General features: G+C 42.5%; 1 long non-coding RNA gene across 1 annotated transcript; it reads right to left on the bottom strand.

Annotated features, from left to right (window-relative positions):
• Nucleotides 1-30: 30 nt before the first annotated feature.
• On the bottom strand, nt 31-26,257 carry LOC117031679 (uncharacterized). Its single transcript, XR_004424592.1, has 3 exons — nt 26,152-26,257; nt 4,837-4,897; nt 31-374 (listed from the first exon to the last, which is right to left on the bottom strand). It is a non-coding gene; the product is annotated as an uncharacterized LOC117031679 (long non-coding RNA).

Raw genomic sequence — 26,257 nt, 5'->3', positions numbered from 1 at the left:
AGGATTAAGTTGGAGCTGTCGGTGGTGATTGAGTGCTTCCGCTCTGGGCAGGAGACAAGTTGCTAGATTCTCAACGTGGCCATTTTTTCCAGTTCTTGAGGTTTGCAGGGCCTGATATCCCTTCTCAACACATGGCCTTAGAGGGTCTTCCTGCTCAATAAGCCATGCTTCTCTCTTCAAGATGAGCTGCATTTCTGAACAGACAGGGCTTTGGGAGAGGGCCAGGGCTGAGCTGGCCATCAGGCAATTTCGGAGGGATGCCACCAGGGCTGTGTGTCAGGGCGGGGCACACCGGGACCCTGAAAAGAAGTCTTAGCTTGCAGAAAAGTTCAAGGGAGTTGCTTTTCTATTAGTGCGGCCGACATTGCAGGCATCTGGGGAAAGAACAAGAAAAAAAACAGTGTTATTGGAACTTCCATCCTTTTCTTGAGAAAAATAAAATCCTACACTCACATTGCAAACAGAAAGCGAACGAGGGCTTTCCTATGGGACATGAGCCACATACCCAGGACAAAAGTGAGGCCTGCAATTCTGCTTCAGCACAATTAATATTTGCACTAATCACAAATGCATTCCTGCCTTCAGGGATGATGCTTGGCTGCTCCCAATTGTGGCTTTTGACTCCTGCCTTTGTTCCGAGAAGCAAAGACCCGTAGAACCCACCCTTGCCTTCCCTTCTGCTCCTGTGTGCACACTCCCTGCCCCTCCACACACACACAGAGTCCTTTTAGTATTCAGAGGTGCTGACGAAGGCTGGAGCCATCAACACCTGGCATTTCCAGGGCCCAAAATTCCATCAGACGCTGCCTGGCCGGGCTGTCAACAATGTCATGATTTAGCCATTTTTGGAAAAGCAAATGGACTATTCTTGAGCGTTGCTTCCAGTGATTAATGAGCGTACTATATACACTGGTTTGTACACACATGTATGTGTGCACACGCCCGCACCTGGGCCCTCAAGCCCACACTCGCTGCATCTCAAAACCCTCGTCAGTTGCACTTTCTCCAGTAACAGAAGTGATTACTCTGATGGGAAATGCAAAATTAAGCTCTGAAGTGATTTCCTTAGAAATCAGTAAGAAGGGTTTACTGGAACTTTTTTTTTTTAGATGAAAAGTTTGTTTTCCCTGAAGGGTTTGCTCCAAAAAAAGCAGCTCTCACCATATGTTTTCCTGGAGGGAGGAAGGGGGGACAGAATGTACAAGCTGAATGCTGATTAAATATTGTAGCCTTGGATTCCACTGGTGGCCAGTCACCAGCATCCTGGGAAGGCCTTGGCCAGCCCATCAAGTTGAAGGCTATTTAGGAAAGTTCTGGGCAGACTTGGTGCCTCATGGGTATTGGGGTGGCCAGCAGCTCAATCTATGATCAGTGAGTGCAATTGTTCCCCCAGGATAGGAGAGGAGGGGGTTAGTCTACAAAATGTTTTTAATGTTTCCTGAGCCAGAGTTTTACACATTTTAAAGGAAGGTGATGGTCACCTTCGAACACTAACCCGAGCACAGTAAGTAACCATGAGTTTCTCAGTGTCACTCCTGTCCCCTGGTCGTATATCACTAAACTCATTGAAATGGGGCCCTGCCTGCCCGTCTCTGAAAGTCTTCCATGGAATTAAAAGGTATGGGCTGCCCTGATAATTTTCCAGAGTGAGTATCATCAATCCATTTATTCACTCAACAAATATTTATCAAGTGCTGCCTCCGTGCCTGGCCTTTTTCTGAGTTCTGGGGGAACAATAATTAATAAAATACCCAAATCTCTGTCTTACATTCCAATTGGGGGTTGCGGGGGTGGAGTTGGGAAAATGTAAGCACAGAAGAGACATACAATAACTCAAATATACAGTACGTTGGATAGTGAAAAGTGCTATTATGAGTAATATTAATCTGTAATTTACATTTGCACGAGACTTCATAATTCCTATGGACCAAGATGTATATATTCTATGTGATCTTCACAAGAATAAATGGCTTGGAACGTGAAGGAAATTCTCTTGGGTCACATGATAAAAAGTGACTTTTCTGGAATTAGAATCAAGCCATTGGGTACTCAGTGTCCTTCTCTTCTATCTAACTTAAGAAATGAATAAGCAACTCAAACACTTGTCTCTTTCGGGTTCTCCATGGAGACTGGACAAGAACTGCTCACTTTCTTGCCTCTAGAAGACTGAGAATTCTGGCGCAGAGCTGGTCTGGCAGCCTGTTTTTCAGTGTGTGTGAATACCAGAGGCATTCAATAATAGTGACTCTGGTTTCAAGGGCCTGTGAGTGCTGGACAGAAATAACCACAGAAGTATGGCATCAGAGCAACACCAACTCAGGAAGATAAGTTCATCCCCAGTCAGGAAGAGTCCTGCTGGGGAGGAAGCAAATGATTGCCCTCCTGAAAGCATTTTCAAGTGGGAACATAAAAATAGAGCCTGGGTCAGGTTCTGCCCACGTCGTGACTCTGACGTGGAGCTGAAAACCAGAGGAGGTAAAGGAGAAGAAGTGATTGAGTGTTTACTTTCGTAATATGCTGTAATTCCTTTTACCAGGAAATCGAATTCCTCTTTTATTCTCTTACCAACCCACCTGGTCTTTCTTGCCGTAAGCAAGGGGAAGAAAGAGAACCAGATGTTCTATAATAGTCATCGAAATGATTTCAGTAGCTTTCTTTGAACTCAAGTTGGAGAGAACCATGGACTTTTCATTGGGGAGCCGGGAACCACGAGGAAACATGAGTATTTGATGTTGATAATGGTATACCATATGAGATGGGAAATAAAAGAGCAGGAGTTTTGGAATCAGGCAGAACTGAAGGTGAGTTCCAGCTCTGCACTCACCAGCTGTGGACCTGGGGCTTATTTTTTAAGCCTCAAATCCCTTATTCACAACATAGAGATGTTGCCTACCAAGCAAGACTGTTTCAAAGAATGAATGGGATAACCTGACATCCATGAGACACGGAAGCAACTCAGTAACTACTACAGATCAGTCACATATATGTGAGTTCAAGTTTCTCAGATGCAACGGTCCATGCTTTGCAAGGAAAGAGTGGGGGAAGAGACAAAGTTAAAGATGTAGCTAGTTACAGCTTGTTTAACCAGGCAGCCTGAAACTCCCTTAAGTTTATTCATCTTCCACTCAATGTACTTGGACTTGGGGGCTCAGCATCTGCTGTTCCGTGACAAAACTCAGTTCTCCCGTCCTTATAGTGCGAACTGCTCACCATGCCAGTTGTGACTGTAGAGTTTAAAGCTGCACACATGTCATACCTCCTGCACCCTAACTGCAATCCGACTATGTCACCAGGGGCTCAACTAAAGAAAGGGTGATCGATGGTCGATCTGACACTGCAATTTTTGTTTGTTCTTAAACCAAAGAAATAGGAAATAATAAAAGTAAAATACAATGTTCCCTTAACATATTAATAAAGGTCTTTGAAAAAAAATGATAATTCCCAGGGTCTGGCAGTGCACTCATTGCTGGTAGTATAAATGAGTTTTTCTGGAGGACACAATAACAAGTATTAAAAAAAGCATGAAAGTGTTCAGAACTTTGGATACCATAATTCCACTTTCAGCAATCTTTTGAGGAGGATAATGAAATAGGACGTTACCGCTTGTAATTAAGGAAGTTCATCGCAAAGTAATTTATAAGACCAAAATATGGCAAACAACTTCAGTGCTCAAACATGTGGGATTGGTGAAGTACATGATTTGTTCAGCAGATAGCCTGAGCACCATCGAGGTCCCGCTGTGGCCCTGCCCTGGGCCGGCTTCAGGAAGCTTCTCCTCAGACATGTGTACGGAACATGCAGTTTGACTCCAAGTTGAATGTACAGGTTTGTAAACTGATATTCCATCAAAGCCATAAATTGTCATCTTAGAACTTCTGGGTTACATGGATACGTCTGAAATTTTACTCGGAAATTTAGCTAATGTTTCAATGTTCACTTAAGAACTTTAGGAATTGAATTTTTAAAGTTTGGTATAATAGTATAGTGTGGCAACTGATATCTCAACACTGTCAACTGGCAGAATGTTCTTGCGACACTGTGTTCACATGTGTGCGCCCAACAGAAGCTAATTTCCAACTAGAATCAGTGTGGGAACATGGTGAGTTTTTCCAGCTTTGTCAGTGTTGGGTTCCATAGAAGATGCTAGTGCCAGGGGTGAGTGGTGGAAGCATCTTTATGATGGGTGACCATGTAAGGAGTGCCGGTACCACTGATTAAGATTTCCTTCCTCTAAACCTCTGAGGGCCATTAGGCAATGTCTGGAGACGTTTTTGGTTGTCACAACTAGGGGAAAGATGTGTTACTGACATCTACGGGGTAGAGGCCAGGGATGCTGCTAAACATCCTACAGTGCCCAGGAAGCCAGCCCCTCACAAAAAAAAATTATGAATTCAAAATAGCCCACAGTGCGGAGATTGGGAAACCCTGCTTGAAACATAAGTAACCAGCTAAAGTCAAGTCTTCTCCCTGCTTCATCTCCTGGACTTGAAGATTTGGTCTATGGAGCTGAAGCAGCCCCCAAACTGAAGCTGTACATACACACTGCTTCGAGCGGCTCTCTGAATATTTCAGAAGCAGATCTCAGATTGTTGCCTGCATTTGGTCATCCTTATTTCTAATATTTTTGCATGCAATTGAAGAAAAATTTGTTCTTAAATATTTGATCTAAAAGGGGAACAATGGAACAACGTAATTGGCTTTTATTAATAAGAGAACACTATCACCTGGGAATTTCCACCTACCCCCAATCTCCCTTGTATGTGTGCCCAGCCCAGCACGTTGCCAGCAGTGGGAATAGAGGAGGACCTGAAAGCAGTTCAAGAATGAGACACGTACCTTCTCACAGCCCATCAGGTGATTCACTTCCTCACTGTGTTCCACAGATGAACTACTTTTTCTGCAAAAGACATTTGGTTGTTAGTGTCCATGCTGAACTGGCTTTATTTTCTAATTCAAGTTCAAAATTCATCTTTCTGGCTGTTTTCTTGTTGTTCAAGCAGGCTTTAAACACATAATAGCTGCTGTTCCAGTTTGTTGAAACATTTTGTAAAATTACATGATAAGGCCGTTCCAAAATCATGTCTGTGTCATGTAGTTTATCTTTGGATGTAAAAGAATGATGAAAGAGGCCCAACTCACTGGTGATTACAGGCAGCACTTTGGTGCTGTAATAGCTTTCTCAACGTTCCACTGCAGAGGCCTTACCACTGTGTGACCTAAATCACTCGGACCATTCACTGAGTTTGTTTCAGTGTCAGAGACAATTGCCCAACACTTTTCTTGATGAACTTTTCATTTTATAAATATTTCTTCAATAAAATTCATTCTGCTGGGAAGAACCGGGCCTCTTGGCACCAAAATAAAGATGAAGCTCACTCGACTTCGTCATTAATCCACCATGCCGTCAAACTGGTGGAAAAAGTTCAAAAGTAGCACATTGAGTAACACCATTAAACTGCACAGAGCAGAATATAATTCGGGAAAAAGAAGCTTTTTAATAATATGTTTTCTGGAAGGAACTTTGTGCTGAATTACTTGAGTAAATTATAAAAGTTCTTCGTCTTCATCTACTGAAAACAGTTTTCAGCACAGCAAAATTTTGACAAGGTTTCTGTTCAAAATTTTCAGTGTCTGTAGACCCCAAAACCAAATGGAATTGTCTTTTTAAAGAATTGACTTAAAGTATGTTATTTTGAAATTTAGTTAGTGAAGATATATACTTTGGGCCCCTCATTTCTTTTTCTTCATTAATTTTTATTCTTTATTATATCTGAATCAATGGTTATTTATCAGGCTATGTAGGTTGTTGTACAGGATTTCATATGTATTTTCCTCCTTAAGAAATTTTGGGATGATAAATATGAAATTCTGCCTTAAATTCATCTTTGTAGGTAAGAATTCCTAAATAAGACCTTTCCTTGAAAGACTAACGGCCTATGTGGGATACAGTAACGAAAAGTTAAATATAGTTCCTAGTTAGTTTTGTTTAATATTAGGAATACTCCCAAGCCAAATGATTCTCTATATATTAGAATTATAGGATAATCTAATGGTTATTTTGTTTTTGTACTGTTGAAATTTTTATAAATTATTAATGGCTCCAAAAAGAAACAATGTTCTTAGCTAAGGTTACTTAGCTAATACGCTCTTTTAATATTTGTATTAGCCATTTATCAATTTCCTCATCTAATCATTGGAAAGTTGTTAATAATTATTTTTGCATGTGAAATTAATATTTTTCACAATCTATTGTTTATACCATCATTTTACTCTTGAACTGGTAATTATTCATTAATATATCAACTGACTAATAGAATTTCAACATATAAAACACATAAGTAAATTTTACTCCATGTTGTATCCAGAAGCTTGCCTAGAACTTAAAGTGAATAATAAGATATTAATAATCAATTTAAATGACAGCTTGTTTTGTCCATATTACTATTGCTGTTCTACTGATTAGATATGATGAGAATCTATGGATTCTTATAATCGTTGGTCACACCCAGGAAAGGAGGTTGAAATCAGCATTCAGCTCTTTGGCCTTCCAAAGCCTGAGGCCAAAGCTGAACAATAGATTTTGGCAAAAATCCAAGGTCAAGCCCAAATGTTGGAACATTCCCACATTTTAGTGGAAACTATTATATATGTATGTATTTATATGCACATATATAATACACATATATTCATTAAAATAATATTTTAATATGCGACTATTTAAGGATATGGAAATATACCTACATTACATTCATTAAATAAGAGTAGGCTACAAAGCAGTGTTAGAGAATCAAATTGAAAATCTCAGTGTTAGAATCTCAAATTGAAAATCAACTACTGTCTTTTTTATTTCACTGTATTCTTATAGATGTATCCAGGAAAAACAGAAGTATCTCCCTTCTTCCCCTTGAGGTGGGGCCCCCCTACTGAGAAGGAAGTTAAAATTTAACAATCTTTTATAAAATGTTTCAGGGACCACGTGGATCTCTGTTGAGAAGCGTTGAATCCTATGAAGAAAAAGTTAGAAGGAGGTTCTGTGCTTCGAGGGTGGAGAGGGACTAGGTGGGTGGCTGAGAGGGTGGGTTGGCAGATATCCTAAGATTTGGTGAGAAGATCGAAGCCTTGCTCCCAGGCATGATCCCAGGTGGGTGGCTGCCTGGGTGGGTGCTGTGGGGGTGAGTCACCAATCCGTGGCTTTGGAATGGCAGCAAGGGTCTTCCAAGAGGACTGCTGTGAGGGGCGTCCTGGTGCCATCTGGGGCAGCAGTGTCTATGCTTGGTTAACAGCTGTCTGGTGGCAGTGACACCTTTAGCTGATGGTGCATAATACCAGCAGTGACCACTGTGCAGCCAGGACCATGCCTGCCCCTTTCCCCAGAAGCACAATAGCCCAGGTCCTATTTAATTGATCCAATATAGGGTGTAGAGTGGAGCCCCCAAATAATCGACATTGGCCTTCTCACCAGGCTTAGCTAGATTGGGGTTTGATTTGTAAAAAGAACTATGATATCTCTAGTACCCAAATATCATGGACTTGTTAACACCTGACACATGGGTACCTGCCTACAGGAACGAAACTACATTAGATATGCATCAAGGCAGTAACACTAGTTTGTCTGAGTAGGGGGTGTCAGAGGAGATTTTAATTAAAAAAATTTTCCTACTCTGATTTCTTTTTCAAAATCTCTAGAATGAATTTGTATTAATTTTACACCAGGAAAAGTAATTCTAATAAGCCAGTTTGTGACTTAAAAACAAAGAAAATCTATAGTAATCAAGAAATTCAGGATGGTGAGAATTACGTCTTATTGTCTACTATACATTTCGTCCTAGCAAGAAACAATGGCTGCTATTTTTCTGAGAGCTTCTTATAACCCAGGCACTGTGTTAAGCATTGTATGTTAATTAAATTCAATAATCTTCACAACAAAAAGATGGGTACTATCATTAGCCCTCTTTTAAAGATGAGGAAAATTATACAACATTATAGATAGAAATAAAATAAAACCTGAAGAAATGGAGAGACATTCAAAGAATCTACAACTCAAGTATTGGCAGACCTTCTGTGAAGAGTGAGAAAATAAATATTTTAGGCTACGCGGGTCATAGGGTCTCTGTTGGAATTAAGCAGTTGTAGTGCAAAGGCAGCTATAGACAGTATGTAAATGAATGAGTGTGACTGGGTTCCAATAAAATGTTACTTAGCAAAACTGACGATGGGTTGGAGTTGGCCCATAGGTCATAGTTTGCTGACCCCTGCGATGGAGGAAGACAGTATCATAAACACAAAACATTCTAAATTAATACCTAATTTAATGCAATTTTATTCAGGAATCTAGGATAGTGTTTTTTTAACCTCTAGGAGGGGAGGCCTTTTTAAGCAAGACAGGAAACCAAAACATCTTAAGGGAAAAGTCTGACAAATCTGACCACATAAAAATTAAATATTTTTTCCAAAGCCAAAGATAATACAAAAAAGAAACCTTGACAGAGATTATGGGACTGGAGAAAATATCTGAAATACACATGATAGATTATTAATATCTCTAATATTGAGAACTTCTTACAAATTATTGAGCAAAATTTTTTTTAAAAAAGCAGGAAAATGGGCAAGTTATTGAAGTTGAAATGAAAATGAATAGCAAACATTTGAAAATATGCTCAACACTGGTAGTTGGGGAATGTCATGTAACAACAAAGAGATTCAACAGTTTACCAGTCAGGTAGGCTAAAAATAAAAACAGTGATAATACTCAGTGCCAGTAAAGCTGTGGGGAGACTTGTCTCTCTTATGATGCTGGTGGGGTCTGGGCTGGCATACACTTTGAGGAAATATCTGTTGGTGCCCATTAAAATGAAAAAAGGCAAATTTAAAATGATAAATTATCTAGAAATTAAAGAAAGAAAAATATTTCATCTCAAAATCTATGGGTTAAGGTAAGACCTGTACACTGAGGAAAATTTATAGCCTTCAAATGATGTTAGCATTTTTTGAAAGAACATTATGCTTCATTTCTATTTTACATGTATCACAGTTAAGATTGCTTGTCTCTTTGTGACATCACGAGGATGGCTACTTCCTAGCTTTGATCAAAACGGGGTTTTCCTTTGAGACTAGGGACACTGCTTTCGAGTTTTCCTTTACTGCTCTCTCATGCCCATTCTGGGTCTCACTTTATTTTGTGGCATGTTGTTTTATTCTTAGGTGGTCATGCTGGTGGTGTCGGCTCATGGCTTTGTTACCAGTTAGAGTTAGTGCCTCTCTCCTGGGACATACCCAAGGGTTAATGTGCAATCACTTCTGGTCTCACAAACAGCGCTCATGTGTGTGAATAACTCCAGAAGCATTGTGACAATAGGACATTTTGTTAAATCAGGGATCCTAAAAAAGTCTAACATGAAAGTTAGTACTCAAAAGACGATAAGTGAAAGTGGAGTTGGGGGTGGGAAAGGGAACTTCTTAAGGTCCCCAAAATCCTTTGCATCAATAATTATGCAACTTCAAGGCGTGATTTATGATAATACAGAAATGAATCAGGAGAGTGAGACCTGCTCTATGAACCCGGGCTAGAAGCTACAAAACAACAACAACAACAAAAACCAAAAGGGGGTGAGGTTGTCTTCCCCTGTCTCCAAAGATGAAGACACATCTGTTGGCCCCATAGCCTACCCACATGTTCACCGCAGAAAAGGCCAATGATTCCTGCTAAATAATGTCCCACAACTAAGTAAATGTGTTAGGGGGCCTGAATCAAACATGATCAGAGTGAATTGGATAGAGAAATAAGAATGAAGGTTCTCCCTATGGCTCCGTCTCTGGTAATGTCACCGGACAGAGATTGAGGGATGCTGGGACAAGGTTATGGGCACGAGGCTTGGGCATGCGAATCATACTCCAACTGCTTATCTGAACTTCTTTAGTTAATAAGACAAGTGTTCCTTTATATCTGCTTGTCTCCCCCAACCATCATATTGGTGCTGTGTGTCCTCCCCCATAATTGGGGTAAAGAAGTGTCTGATCTTACGTAGAATATTTTCATTTCATTTTTATGACAGTTTATTACAGTGCCCTCAACATGAGAAGTCAGGGGTGCAGTTCTGTCATGAAGCGAGAAGGCTCTGTTTCAGGTGGTCCATGGCTCACCTGCTGTTCCTGACTCTTCTACTTTTCTCTCCAACGCTGGCCAGTTGTTCTCCACCTCCCACTCCTGGCTAGACATACCCTTCAAGCTGCTATTTCAGCAGTGTCACAGGAGGATGCCAAGTGGGAAATAGCACACAAACTCTCTTTTTTGAGGCCTAAGATTTTAGGGAAAATGATTGTCATTGAAGCATCACACTATGAGCTTCATTTGGGCCACCCATCTCACAGGGCTCTGTCCACCAATGTCCCTTTGAGCTCCCTTGAGTGACCTCCCCTCCTCCCAGAGAAGGTCTGCAGCAGGCTCTGTGTGGTGTGGTGTTTCAAATTCCATCAGAAATCTAAAACCTGTAAACACACTGACAGCAATCAGCTGAGGGATGTGAGAAACTCACAAATGAACAACAAATGCAGGGAGAGAAAGGCCAGACCAAATGGACTGATGTTTTTCACAACCGTGGAAGGGCTTAATCCACTGGTCTCAAACCATATGGCATACTGAACACGAGCCGGGAGAGGCTGGGAGGTACTTGGCGGCAGACCATGGAAACATAAACGCAAGGCATTTTGTTTCCTTGTGTGTGCTTTTTTCCTTTTAAATATTTATTTTTTGTGTTTTGCCAGGACACAGTTTCCATCCCATATGCAGAACAAGCTGTTTTTGCAAATGGGGGCAGGGGCAGGCAGGGGACCTGTAATAGCATATTGATTCTGTCACATCCAGGTTGCTGGCTTTCCTCACCAGAGTGACAGTGAGCAAAACCCTGCTACAATCTTGATGTCTTGGTTTGGTGGCTCCTGGAAGAAGGGTCCTCCCTTTGCAGGAGCCCAGGCCCACACCCATATGGTTAGATGTGCATCCAAAAGGAGAAAGCTGGTTGGCTCATGGAAAAGACATGCTGGCGGTAGGTGGTCTCTGCCTGTCAGGTCTGAGGCCGTGGGTGGGCAGGGACGTGTGAGCGAACCACGCTGGCAGAGAACAGAGGCTCTGGCTTGGAGGCTGCTGATGGGGCATCTTTCACAACGGGGAAGAAGGGTGGCAAGGGGGTAGGGTGGGTGAAGGGAGAGTAGTTGGAAGAGAGAATGGGGTGGGGGGATGGCAAATTCCCAAGTGAAATAAAAATGTACCATATAAAAAATAAATAAATTAGTCCTGGGCCATGAGCCATGTTTGAACCAAAATAATGTAAGCAATCAAATGCTTACTGTCTCTGATTCACTCAGGCTTCCAAACATGTTACTTAACAGAAAATGGAAGGGTTTGTAAGAAAGGGGTGTAGTAGTTGTGCAATGCTGGCCACGTGGTTAGAGGCGGGCTGGGAGCTGGCAAATGCAGAAGTCCTGAACTGAAAATACACAGCTCTGGCATGTTTTCATTGGTTATGAGGGATGAGGGCTGCGAGAAACATCCTTACATTCTCAAAGGTCTCTGAGGGATTCCATTTGTTCCACACGCAACCAGAAGAGAAGTAGGTGTGACAGGCACCGTGCTAAATACTGAGGCCGGCGGGAAGCTTGGGAAAGCAGACGCTCCTCGGCGAGCCCGCAGAGTAAGACTCCTACCAGAAGAGGGAAACTAGTTCACACTTGTGATGTGCTTTTGAGTTTATGACATCTTCTCACTGGTCACCCACCACCCAGAGACACTGATGTTATTGTCCTTATTCTCTAGCGCAGCACTTCTCAAGCTGTAGTGTGTGTCAGAACCAGGACAGATCTGTTGGCCCCACTTCCAGAGATCCCAATCCAGTAAGTGTGGGTACGACCCAAGAATCTGCATCTCTATCATGCTCCCAGCCATGGACCACACCTCTGCGTTTTGCCATTCTCAATGAGCTTAAGTGCCAAGAGCATTTATTCGGCCTGAGTGACTGGATTCTAAGTCCAGGTTTCCCACCAATACCATGATGCTGCTTATTCCTGGTGTGCCTTCCTCAGCTGAGCCTGGATTTGCCCTCAGAATCCTTTTTGACATTGTCCTCTTGGCAGCCACCAGCAATCATCCAGAGTTGACATGCAGATAAACTTACTTGTCATCTTTGAGTTGGTAGAATGTGCAATGGTCTGAAAGGACGAGAGCCTGGATTTAATAGTGACTGGACCATTAACTAGATATTAGCCACCGGATGAGGTTGTTAACGTCACTGTACTTCAGTTTCCTCCCCTGTAAAATGAGAGGGCTGGATTGCGTCGGTCGTTCTCAATCAGCAGGATTCTATGTATCGTATTTTGTTAGTCTGCTCATAACAAAATACCATAGTCTATGTGGCTTAAACAATAAGTATGTACGTTTCAGTTTTGGAGGCTGGAAGTCCAAGATCAAGGTGTCAGCAGGTTTGGTTTCTTCTGAGGCCCCTCTGCTTGGCTTGTAGAGAGGCTGCCTTCTCGTTGTGTCCTCACATGGACATTCATCTGTGCGTGTGTGTGTCTGAGGAATCTGTATGGGTACCGATCCCATCATGAGGGCGCTACCCGCATGACCTCATCTAAGCTTAATTAGATTGTTTTAAAACAATCTATCCCTGGGTCCAATCTATTCCTGGGTCCTTCTTCCAGAAGTTCTGAATCAGTCTGTGTGGGGCCAGGAAATGTGTATTTTTAGCAGGCATCCCACGTGATTCTCAGGCCCAGTCAGGCTTGAGAAGCTCAGGGGGAGTTGCTCATGAAGTTCTCTGACTCCCAGGCAGTGAGCCGTGGGGTCCTCCTAACTTCTAAAAGTCACTTGCTCACCTCTCTGCACAAGCGCCGGACCCATCTCACGCGCAACTGCTGACACTAGAGGGAGAGTCCTGCTTCTTAGCACGTAGACCTCTCACCCAGCACCCCTCCTAGAGCCAGGCACACAGTAGACACATATCAATGTTTACTGAGGGCCTTGCCCAGGACCCCTTCTAAGTTCAAAGTCTTTGAAATGTGTAAATCATCTTTGAAGAGCTCTCAAAGGGGTTATCTGACATTATTTAGGGAAAAGGCAGTACGGCTGCCTTTGCTTTTACTGTCCAGGAGGCTTAAACAACAGCAAGTACATTTACATTTCCCTCTCTCCCCAAGCAGCAGAAAGCGAAACAACTTGAGCTGTGACTAGAAAATGAATATACACAGGCACAAAGGACAGACCTGCTCCCTAAGCCCGTTGGCCAGCTGCTGCTTTTTTTCATTCCCTGCCGACCACAGGGCCAATGGAGAAAGCAAATGAAAGGCAATAGTTGAGGCTTCGTCAGGACAATATAATCCAAGAGAAAATGAGGACTCTTTTTTGCATTCCTTTAGTCCTATGAGGAATAATAAAGTAAGGAAGGGAAAGGAATGTGGAAAGAATTTTCTCTGTTAAAAGCGGGACTAAGAGGAAGAAGACTGTAATACAAAGTAGTTGAACTGATATATAGCAAATACAAAACCTTCCCTGAAAAATCACAAGATATCACTACACACCTGTTAGAACAGCTAAAATAAAAAAAAAAAACTGACAATACTAAATGCTGGTGATGATGCATAGAAATTGGATCTCTCTCAGACATTACTGGTGGGAATATAAAATGGTATAGACACTCTGGAAAATTGTTTAGCAGTTTCTTATAAAATTAAACATATCATGTGGCCCAGCCATCACACTCCTGGGCATCTATCCCATAGAAATTAAAATTTATATCTACATAAAAACAGGTACAGGAATGTTCATGTTAGCATTATTTATAATAACCACAAATTGTAAACAACCCAAATGTCCTTCAGTGGATGAATGGTTAAACAAACTGGAACAGCCATTCCATAAAATGCTGCTCAGCAATAAAAAAGCATTATTGATATTTGCAACACTTGGTGTGGACTTCAAGGGTATAATGCTGAGTGAAAAAAGACACTCTCAGAATGTTTCATATTGTATGATTCCATTTATATAACATTTTTGAAATGGCAAAATCAGAGAGATGGAGAAAAGATGAGTGGTTTCCAGGAGTCAGGGACGGGGAGAAAAGGGAGGGATACAGGTATAGCTAGAAAGAGGTAGCATGAAGGATCCTTGGTGGTGGAACTGTTTTGTGTCTCGATTATCATGGTGGTCACATGAATCTACACATGTGATAGAAGTTCATAGAACTTCACACACATACACGAATATATGCTAAACTGATGAAATCTGAATAAGGTCTGGGACTGTACTCATGATAATTTCTTCATTTTAATATTGCATTATAGATAGATAAGATGTATCATTGGAGGAAATTTGGTGAATGGTACATGGGACTTCTGTACTATTTTGCAAACTCCTGTGAACCTATGGTTATTGAAAAACAAAAAGTAAAAAAAGAAAAAAAAAGAAAAAAAAATTCTGAAGAGAAAAATAAATAACTAAAGAAATGTTTTCTCACACTGAAAGTTATTATAATTATTGAGAAAAGCGATTTCTTTCTCTTTTGGAGTAAAGTGCACCATCTTGGTTTCTTCAATACAAATATTATTATTAGTCACCTTAAAAGGCAAACATTATACAGAATAGAGAGCCCAGATATAAACCTTCTCATATATGGCCAAATGGTTTTCAACCAGGGTTCCAAAATCATTCAATAGGGAGAAGGACAGTCTTTTCAACAAATGGTGCTGGAAAAATTGGATATTCATGTCGGCAAAGAATGAAGTCGGATCTTACCTTACATCATATACAAATATTAGCTCAGATGGTTCAAAGATCGAAATGTGAGAACTTAAGCTATAAAACTCTTAGAAGAAACCATAGGCGGAAGCTTTATGTTACTGGATTTAGCAATGATTTCTTCGATGTGACACCAAAACTAGAGTCAATAAATGAAAAATAGATAAATTGGACATCATTAAAATTAAAAAGTTTTGAGCATCAAGGAACACCATCAACAGAGTGAAAAGGGAACCCACAGAATTGGAGAGAATATTTGCAAATCATATACCTGATAAGGAATTGACAATACCCAGAATCCATAAAGAATTCCTACAACTCAACAACAAAAAATACACAACCCAGTTTTAAAAAATGAGTAAAGGACTTGAGTAGACATTTCTCCAAAGAAGATATACAAATGGCCAAAAAGCACATGAAAATTAGGGAATTCATTAGGGAAATCATTATGGAAATGCAAATCAAAACCACAACGAGAAACTACTTTACACCCACTAAAATGGTCATTAAGAAAAAAAACCTAAAGTAGTAAGTGCTGATGAGGATGAAGAAATTGGAATGCTTGTTCATTGCTGGTTGGAATATAAAATGGTGCAGCCACTGTGGAAAATGATGTGTAGTTCTTCAAACACTTAAACATAGAATTACCATATGATCCATCAATTTCACTTCTAGGTATATACACAAAAGAACTGAAAGCAAGGACCTGAACAGATATTCATACACTCGTGTCGATAACAGCATTATTCTCCATAGTCAAAAGACGGAAACAACCTAAGTGTCCACCCATGGGTAAAGGAAAAACAAAATGTGGTCTATTTACATGATGAGATATTATTTAGCCTTAAAAAGGTAGGAAATCCTGACACGTGCTACAACATGGATGAACCTTGAAGACATTATGCTACTAAGCCAGACACAAAAGGACAAATATTGTTTGATTCCACTTCTGTGAGGTACCTAGAATAGTCAAAGTCACAGAGACAGTAGAACAGTGGCTACCTGAGTCTGGGTGTGGGAGAAATGGGAGTTACTTGTTTAATGAGTATCAAGTTTCAGTTTTGGATGATGAAGAGTTCTGGAGACAGACGGCGGTGATGGGTGCCCAACAATAGGAATATAGTTAATGTTTTTGAACTGTATATGTAAAAATGGTAAAATGATACATTTTACGTTATGCTCCCGTTACTACAATATTTTGAAAAAGAATTACTAGAGATAAACAGGGTCACATACACACAAAAGGTAAACATTGTCAAATTCTTTCCCTCGTTCACTACATTATTTCTGTCCACTCTAAGAAGAGTCTGTTTGTTTTACAGATTCAAGTAAAATAATAGGATTTATGAAAAACCGAAATGATTAGAAAGCAATAATTAGAAAAGTTAAAACTTTCAGCGTGGCATTTGTAGTCCTGTGCATTTCAACTTAAAGTCACTATTCCTGTTGTATTTACCTCCCTTCTGCCAAAGAACTCAGTCTGAGGTGGCTACATGGAGGGTTCTGAATGCAACTTATTCTTTCCTGGTTCACACCATTTGTCTGTCCTACAACAACCTCTATTCTGTCTTTTCTTCTCCACCTGTGCAAATATTACCCATCCTCCAAACCCAGCTCAAATTCCACCTTCACCATGACAAGGTCATTCAGTGGTTTCTCTCCTTCTTCTACTGCCCTATTTCTTGTTCTGACCTGTTTTTTGGTATTTGCATTTTAAATTTAGATGTACAAGTGCAAATCTCATATTTCTTCAATTAGTGTGTAAGATCCCCAAGGCAGAAACCAAATTGTTAATCTCCTTTCACCACCAAATATTTGGTGATGTGATTTTCACAGAGTGGATACTTAATAGAATTAGGGAGCTGGTTGAAGAGAGGTTTTTATCCATTTCCCTACCCAGTTCTGAAACATTTGAAAAAAAAATTTTAAATGAGAGGATTTAATGACTAAAAGCCTAATCTGTGAAAGACGGAGACACACTCAAAATTCAGGCATAGAAGGACTTTCTGGATTCGAAGAATAGTGTGTGAAATGCTAGAAGGAGAGACGCAGCTTTTTATAAAATCACAGACTGCTAGATCTACAGGGAGCCTTAGCCATCATCTACTACAATTTCCATATCGCACAGGACAGGAGACAAACACCCAGAAAGTTGAAGACGTTGACCTAAGAATACACAGATGGTGAAGAGCTGGGACTAGAACCCATGTCTTCTAAGTTCATACTTTTTCTTTGTACTTACAGCGGTTACCTGATTGAATTATTTTATTTATATGTGAGATACATGGTATGTACAAATAATAAATGTCAATGATAATTTTCCACCTGTGGATGAAAGCACATTAAATTAATAGTAAAAATAACCTTGCATGTTCAAATTGGCAGGGCATTGGGTGGAAACATATGCATGCTGGATGAACAGAGATGTAGACGACTGTTTGTAGCATGGAAATAAAATAAACAAAGAACAAGCAAAGCATTTTATTCAGAGCTTGCTCTAGCAAGGGAGTCAGCCACCATCACTTACTTTGGCAGAGACTCAAAGTCAGGCAGAAGAGTTGAAAAGCTTTGTAGTAGGAAAAAAGGGATGTCTTCAGGTGTGCTCCCTTTCGAGGCTGTGGGCCTGGGGACACTGGAGGAGGAAGAACTTGAAGTGGGGCATCCTATGTGATTGGTTAGGTATGCACCTTTGACTCTTTCTGGTTTGTCTCAAGCTGGAAGTGAGGACAAAAATTAGGGAAGCTGTCAGCTATTTATCAAGTCCTGGCTATGTAAGGCCAATTATTACAGAGGTTATTGTTTGTTTTCCTGGACCAGTTGCTAGAGAGAGTGGTCTGTCTTACTGCAAGCCTTACAGACAGCAGGCTGGCTTCCTGGGCTGGTGACTGTAGGTAATGGTTTCCTAGGTGGCTGTTGGAGACTGTAGGTCAGAGTTCTATTTTTATGTAAAGTCTGGCTATTGCCTGCTTGTATATTCAGTCTCTTAGTGATTATGCTTAGGGAAATGGACCACTTCTCGCTCTCTGAAAAGCATCACCCCCATTTCCCAGACTGAAATGAAGACGCACATTTAGGAATCAAGTGTGCGTTTATGATTTTATCTTATCAGAGCACAGGTCCTATGCTGTACACCATGTCCCCACAAGCCTTCCTTAAAACATTGCTTTTCTTATCTGCTAAAAACAAAAGTGCACAAGCTCCGGACTGAGTCTCACTCTCCTGCCTGACTTTCAGGTCCCTTATAACCTGTATCTGCCCCACTCATCCAATTGATTTTTCCCTCCTCCACAGTACTTTACTCTGGCGGGAATCTTTGCCTCTGGGGCACTCCCATGCTTATTCCTACCTCCCAGCCCTTTCCCCATGGCTTCCTACTTCCTGGAATGCCTTCCGCTTGTGTCTCCAAATCCTGTCCTTATTTCAAGTTTCAATCCAAAGCGCACCTCCTTTGGAACCATCTCCTCACGATTCTGATGTGTGTGCACACTTTCCAAACCCTGAGAAGCTGGACTCGCATTCCTCACTCAGGGCTGCCAATGGCTGGGCTTCAGAGACTCTCATGGGGAAGCTGGTTAAAAACACAGGTCCTGATTTGTTATTTCTAGATAAACCAGGCAAGCCATGTTTAGACTTACAGTGAACAAGGGGAAAGGGTGCTTTTTAAAAAAAGGTAAACAACATGGGCATAGAGGTGGGAAGGCACGTGTGTGTGTGTGTGTGTGTGTGTGTGTGTGTGTACATATTACATATCAGGGAAAATGTGGAAGACTTAGAAATGGACCAAAAAGATATCTGGGTGTCTACAACGGAATACTAGGCATTGTCTGACACAGTTTTCCAGATTATTTGATTCTATGGGGTCTCTGCTCCTTTCATTATCTTTGAGCTTTTTAGAACTCTGTGAATCACAGATAGCAGATAACAATGCAATCCAATCTTGCACATGAGTGGATCAATGCACGTGAGCATTAATTTTGCTCTTTCATTGTGGAGCTAGTTCCTTTTGCATCCAATTTAGTATTCTTGATGGCCTTGATGGTCTATTCTTTGGGTTCTCCTTTGAACCAGTTCTAACATCTTACTGGTTCTCTCATTAGTAAATACGTTAATAAAATCCTTGGCCCATGTTCATTTCATAGTTCTATGAGAGTCATAGTTGTACCTTTAAAAAAAAATCCTCTTTAACTCAGACATCTTACCCTGAGTTTGGTGAGAAATATAGATCGGGAACTCCTGAAAGGCAGAACCGTGCAACTGGAACATTATTAGATATTTTTGCCTTTAAAATGGTCATTCAAAATGCGGGCATCACCATTTTGTAATTATTCATCCTTCCCATGTGAGAATGATTAGGTAGCATCCCTCTTCGCCTTTTCCATACACCTACAGGAACTGTCCCTCTGGAAATCTGTGTCATCCAAGGCAGAGTTAGGTAAAGATCAGCTCGTCTGGTTGCCAGTCCAGCCCCAAATGCTACTGGTTGCTCTGAGTGTAGTCACAGGATGTCTTGACTGTTTCAGCTGTAGGAAGCCAGGGAGATCCTGTGTCAGGAGCCCTCCTCGAATGCTTTCCACCTGGTTCCCATGTGGCCAGGCAGCTGGAGTCGCTTCGCCATCCAGAAGCCAGCAACACACCAGGTAAACCACGTGTACACCAGTGAACACCCACCTCTCCTGGCTCAGAGCTGCTTCATTCTGTTTCTGGTCCTTGTTTTACCCATTAGACAAAAGGTCCAAGTGCTTCCTGTACCTTTTGCCTTTCAACTTGCCACCGACAAAGACTGTTTCCTCGACCACACTTTAGTCAGGATCCTCTGAGCCCTCTTCTTGGCTAGGCTCATCGTTGGGCCCTGTCCTCAGCAGGCCTTACGCAGCTGTAGCAAGAATCCTGCGTCACAGAGTGAGAATCCCACCACCCTTGACATCTGATCACTCTCAATATCTGATCAGATTCCTCATCCCCACCCTTGAATCTGACCACCCTGGTCTGCGTTCAGCAAGAATCTTAAGGTGGGTTAGCAAGATTTCCCATGCCCTTGATGTCTCCTTCAAGTACTTTTCCATCCACTCACCGCCGCACTCTGCTCCTGGGCTGTACATACTCACCTGTCTTGACTGTATTCAGAGTTGAGCCTCATGTCCCCCCCTATTGCCATAGTCATGATATCTGTCACCACAGCCCTGAATGGTTTTCTTTACTGTTTTACAAGTGTCAGGATATATATATATATATATATATATATATATATATATACCACTAGGGTCTGAGCTCAAAAGAACGACTTGCCCTGGATATTCTGACCCCTAAGCAAAGCTGACTCAAGCTGATATGGACTGCCTTCTGCTTTCTGAGATGTGCCCAAACAAAATCAGCCATCTCTTCATTTCCCAAGGCATCCATCCTGTCATTGCCCTCGCAAGGGGACACCTATTCCCTTTCTGCCTTTGAAAACTTCCCAAGTGCAACCCTTGTTTCAGTTGCTGGGATGTCCTGGAGTTAAAGGCCAAGTGAGAGCATTTGACCACCAGGCTGCACATGGCCACACATGCCATCCTGCCATCTGCTTCTCCACGTGTGGGCATGATGACTTTGGGACCCACCTCGCAGTGCTCCTTGGGAAAATGTCTGATTCTTTAGAAAGAGAGAATTCTACATGCTTGGACATTTTTATTTTAATTTTGCTTCGCCTCATAGAACCCAAACAGAAGTTACCCCCCAAAATGTGCAAGGACAAAAGGGGGCTGAGGAAACGTGCCACAGCGGCTGAAACAACAAACCATTTTCCTAAAGGGCAAAGAATGATTTCCTATGTTGGAAAGAATTTACAACCTCTGTTGCTTTCCTTTCTTTTTTCTTTTTTTTTTTCCAGCTTCCTCCTCCTTGTGCAATAAAGGAGATCAGTTTGTCGGGCGCCCTTTCTTTTTGATGACAGCCTGTCTCTGGGAAAGGGACTGAGCTTCAAGGAACACATAAAAGTGAGTAGTAAAAACTACAACACAACACACAGCTCAGTGTCACCGCCAGTCTCCTCTCACTGGCAGGACCAGGCTCAGCAGCGCTCTTCCATGGCCGAGGCTGCCATGTGCGCAGTGATAAGAGTGGTTTGCAAGTGAGGTCAGCCTAATTAGCCAGGCTAATGTCTGGTTTCCTGGGGAGAGCTTTTGTGAAGTAATTGCCTGCTCTGGGGTCAAAATGCAGAATTACAGGCCTTTCTTTCTTTCTTTCTTTCTTTTTTTTTTTTTTACCAAATGAGATAAACAGCCTTTGAATTCTTCCAGCAAGTAAGCCAATCACACCAAGAAACTTCTCTTTGTGCCCCAGAACTGCAGGGATATTTTGACAGGTGATTTCAATACCATGTAGCTATTTATTTATTCTGGGCTTGGGACATAAACACAAACATCTTGGCCTACAATTCTCCATGTTAAAGACGATCAGACTCTTGTCAGAACCGAATGTGGGGGTTGCGTGGTAGAGGGGCCGCTTCAAATGCTGACACGATGGAGAGTAAGGTCAGGGGATATTTTGAGCTAAAGCAGAAATTCCACAATTTACAAAGTTAACAGCACAGCACAATTACCCATGTAAACCAGCTCCCTTTCTCACAACTGTTTGCTTATTTTCTCTGTAAAAATCAACAAGAAAGTATGGAAAGGCCATGGAAAGCTAAAAAAGTATGGAAAAGTCGTTTCCAGTTCCAGAGGTAGACAATAGAGGCCTGGAGACTGGATTAATTCTGAGCCTCTTGGTTGAGGAGATGGTGACTGACTTCACAGAGTGTGAATAAACTGGTTGAGACCTGGAGATGGGAAATGGGGGAAACGTTTTATAAACGAAATGAGCACCACGTCAATGGTTTTGTGGCCTCCTGGGGTCCCCTTCCCAGCACTGCCCCGTAGCCAGCCGGCTAACTTTGAAAACCAAAACGCCTGTGTAGCTCACAGACCAGCCGCATGAATATCAGTGGGGAGTTTGCTTGAAATGCAGAGTCTCAGGCCCTGCTGCAGACCTCCTGAGTCGTAATCTGCATTCGAACAAGATCTCCAGGGGATTCCCATGCTTATTCAAGTTTGAGAATTAAATTACCCTGTGATAGGGTTTGTTCCAGATAGGAGTGGCTGTTTTGAGCAAAGACCTTAATCCACTCTTAGGAAACCTGACACCCAAAGGGGAGGGACACAGGCAGCTTGACACTATATAGATCAATTAACTATTTGAGCACGTGGCTAGGGCCTGTCTGTTATCACTTCTCCTCATACATCCTTTAGGACCAGTCATGCACATGGACGTCTGGCCGTTTACGACACAGGCAAACCGTCTCAGCATTGCCACAAACCTTAATGATTAGAAGGAACTGCCTGCTGGGGTGGGGTCCAGAAGGAGGTTTGGACAGTTCAGACTATTTCCAAATCCCATAATTCATTGCTGCTCCATCATAAAATGCACCAAATGGTGGTTAGGAGCTCTGCAGAGCTTGCCTACGGGATGCTCTTGACATTTTTCTAGCACACGGGTGGGAGTCGTAAAGACTGACTTAAGACCGTGTGGATGAAGATAGGCAACGCCTCATGACATAGAGCACGGATGTTTCTAACCATTTAAACATGTTTATTGGACCCAACTCACTATATTGTATCGTTTGCATCTATACCCTAAAAATAAGACCTTAACTAGCAGTCAGCAATCTCTAAGGAAAAGGGAAGGAATTAGATTACACTATAATATTATTTTAATGTGTGTTTGAGAACTTGAAAGCCAAAGCACTTCCAAAGCGTTCTGTAAATAAGTTACTCCAAAATCAGCTCCTACCAAGAAATTCTAGCTGATGACACACATTCTATTCCTGAAATCAGAATCTCTTCTCCAAACCACCCTATGGGAATTCTATTCTTAATTCTGCATAAAATACATACGAGTTATCTACCCAAGACTCACTGCCCAGCTATGCGATAGAACCTCACTAAATACTATACTAGCTGTTGGGCATAGGCAAGCCACAATACTAAGCGGGATAAAGAGGATTTTTCATTCAATACGTATTTATTGAGTGAAAGTCTAGTTACTGGCCTAGAGTAAATACATATATAATAGTTAAAATTAATGTGTCTGCTGTCTATCAGGCAATGCATGTTCTCTGCAGCTATCGCATATCATCAAATTGAATTCTAAAATAACCCCATGGGATAGATTTTGTAGGTTGAAAGCTGAAGCCCAGGAAGTCCAAATAACTTGCCTTAGGTCACGCACTAGTAAGTATGGAGTTGAGATTCAAACCTAGGGGGTTGTCTCATGAGCTGGCACTCTGAATCCCAATACAATCCAAGTCCCTAAGAAGATAGACTCTGTCCTTGTTCTCGTGGCGTTTACTATTCCACAGGCAAGAAAGATATAAAACAACTACAGTTGGACCTCTGTATCTGTGGGTTTGCGTCAGTGGATTCAACTAACTGTGGATCAAAAATATTCAGGAAAAAAGAAATCCCTGAAAGTTTCCAAAAGCAAAACCTGAATTGGCTACGTGCCAAACACTATGCTGAGTTCCCTCCAATGGAGTGATGTGTGGGCACACCCTGCTGTAGCCTATATGCAAATAAAGGTTGTATGCAAATATGACAGTAAGGGACTTGAGCCTCCTGGGATTTTGGTATCTGTGGGGATCCTGGAACCAATTCTCCGAGGATACCAAGGGAGGGATGCAATTGCAAGTCTGATGAGTTGTACAAAAGGTTGCTATGGAAGTATATCAGAGGGAGACCAAAGGCTTCCTGCAGAAGTCATATTTAAGGTGTAACTGAGAATGCCAGAGGTAGGGTTTCCACAGTGAGGCTGGAGCATGAAGCAGGAGCCAGATTAAGTGAGCTTGGGAGAGCCATGGAATGATGTTGAATTTTATTTGAAGAGCAATGAAAAGCTGTTAAGCGAAGTGAGAGAATGACCCAATCCAATTAAAACAGCAACAGGGCTGAGGCTTAGTGAATACACGGTTAGGAGGTGATAAGGGAGGGCCACAATGGAAGGCTGTCGCAGTGGGGAGGGTAGCAGCTGGGGCAGAGCATAGGCCATGGGGATGGGACATAGGTAATGAGGTGGCATCAGTGGAACTCGACTCCATCTGTGGAGTAAGGGAAAGAGTCGTAAGATGTAAACGTAAATAGTAGAGTTTAATATAGACTCATTGACTTGATAAAATGTAATCAAGATTAACAAATCATGCTGTAGAGAGCCCCTCCTCCATATTTTGTCACCCACACTATGGGCCAGGCACCCTGCAAAGTGGTTTATGTGCATTTTATCATTAGTCTTCATAACAACCCTGTCAGGCTAGCAATGTTATGATTCCCATTTTACAGATAGGGACAGTGAGGCTTAGGAGGTGTAGGTGGAGGGCCCAAGGTCATAAGAAAAGTGGTAGGAGCAGAGCTAAAGCTCCAGTCTATCCAATTCCACACACCACAGTTTCTGCATCTCTAGTTTCCCAACTTGTCTGATGATAAGACTCACCTGGGACACTTGTTGCACAAACATTGCCATGCTCCACCACCCCTGGATATGCTGGTTCAGGGAGTCGGGGCCCCAGGATCTGTCTGTCACAAGCCTCATCACTAGGCCTAGTTGGGAAGCACTGACCTATGCTGCCCGGGACTAGGAAGCCAAGGGGATGGGGGACAGGTCAGCACGGCCACTTCCCAACTGGATCCTGGGTCAGCTGCTTCTCTGCACCTCAGTTTTCCTCAGTTGCTTCTCCTTTCCTCTCACTCTGCTTAGTTTTCATTTACAGAACTTATCATAACTTCACACTTTATTGTATTATGCATTGATGTATTGTCTGGCAGCCCCTCTAGAATATAAGCCCCAAGAGGGCAGTGGCTTTGGCCAGCCCCTGAGACATGCCAGGTCTGACACCACCCTCTTCCATGCCCTTCCTCTCCCAGGAGGACCAGGAGAGCCCCTGGCCAGTCTCCCTGCTTCCATCCTTGTCGTCCTTCAGCCAGCCTCCATACTGAGCTGAGTGATTTTGTGAGACGTAAATCTAACCCCTCAATCCTTTGCTCATAGTCTTTAGAACAAGACCTGCTGTGATCCGGCTCTGGTCTCCTCTCTTCACTCCCTCTGTCCCCAAGCTCCAGCCATCACACAAGCCTGCAGGGTGTTTTTCAGTCCCTCAAGTGATCTGAGCCATCAAGGGTCATATGTAAGGCTCCCAAAGACATCCTTCCTGGAAATGCCAGTGCTCTCCTCCTCAGCCTGTGCCGTCTGGACAGGCCATGAGGCTAGAGGCCAAGCTCTCCGGTGGCCTCCCTTCTGTCCATGTCCCTTCCTGGGCTCTTCCCTGGCTCTCAGAAAGACTCGGAAGGATACACACTGCGGCTGTGCCGCTGACCTGGGTGGAAGGCATGAGAAGGTGTCCTGAGCAGGAGGTCATGGAAGGCTGTTTGGTTGACTTGGTGGGGAGCAGCCGGTCAGAGGGAGCGTGGAGAATCCAGGGAGGCCTCCGCATGAGAACTCTGGTGGCTGCTCCCTGGGTGGCCCGGCCAGCACAGCCTGCTGTGTTTTGTGGAGTTAAAAGAAAGCTGCGGGGTGGAGGGAGCTGCTCGGGGCCTGGACCACGGCTTACACCACACATGGCTAAAGTACACAGACGATTAGCAATCAAGGAAAGGACCTCCCTGCGAGGCAAAATGACACAGGGGTTACTTCTCTGTAAACAGACCCAGAAAAAGCACCAGTTCCTTTTAGGGCTGTCTTTACTTCCTTTGAAAAGTTGCAAATGCACCCATTGAGTGCTTTGGCTCCCAGCTCACAAATGCAGGAGGAAGGACACATATACACACTGACTCACAAACCCACACAATCTCCCAAATAGAAAACAAACAAACAAAAACCCCAACGCCATTAGCACTTGCCAGCAGTCTGTGCCCTATGATTGAGTCCTATGATACACAGAACCAGTGGTACCTGAAACAGAAGACAGGTTTGCCTACCGGTAAACGCAGCCCTCAGAGCTAGTGTAGACACATTCCTTTTAAGCTGCGATGTCCCAGCCCTTTCATTTTTACAGGTTACTCATAAGAGGATAAAAGAGAGTATTTGCATGTTGCCTCTATAATTTAGTCCAAATTTAAATCACATGGATAATCTGTCAGGCCCTCCTGATAAAAGGTGGAACAGAGACTTAGGGGGTTTCAAGAGCCTCAAATCCTACTCACATATGTGAAGTCTGAGCCTTTGGGTCTCTGCAGTGGAGTGATTACAAGTTGTCCTCTACCTGGGAAGGCCCAAAACAACATTTTGGGGAAGATGCTTCTGGCCCAGACCTGACCATGAAGACCTAAACGGCTGGGTCCCTAAGCGCTAGTCACTCTCACCTCCAATGTCCTGAGGCACCCCTTCTGCTTCTTGGATCTGCCACTCTCTGAATATGCCCCCTTCTTCCGTACTGGGCACAGGTTTCCTCCTTGTGTGGAGAAGTTG

This window comes from Rhinolophus ferrumequinum, chromosome 12 (genome assembly GCF_004115265.2).
Source record: "Rhinolophus ferrumequinum isolate MPI-CBG mRhiFer1 chromosome 12, mRhiFer1_v1.p, whole genome shotgun sequence".
In the NCBI taxonomy this organism is placed as follows: Eukaryota; Metazoa; Chordata; class Mammalia; order Chiroptera; family Rhinolophidae; genus Rhinolophus; species Rhinolophus ferrumequinum.
This window is presented reverse-complemented; position numbering and strand designations above follow the sequence as displayed.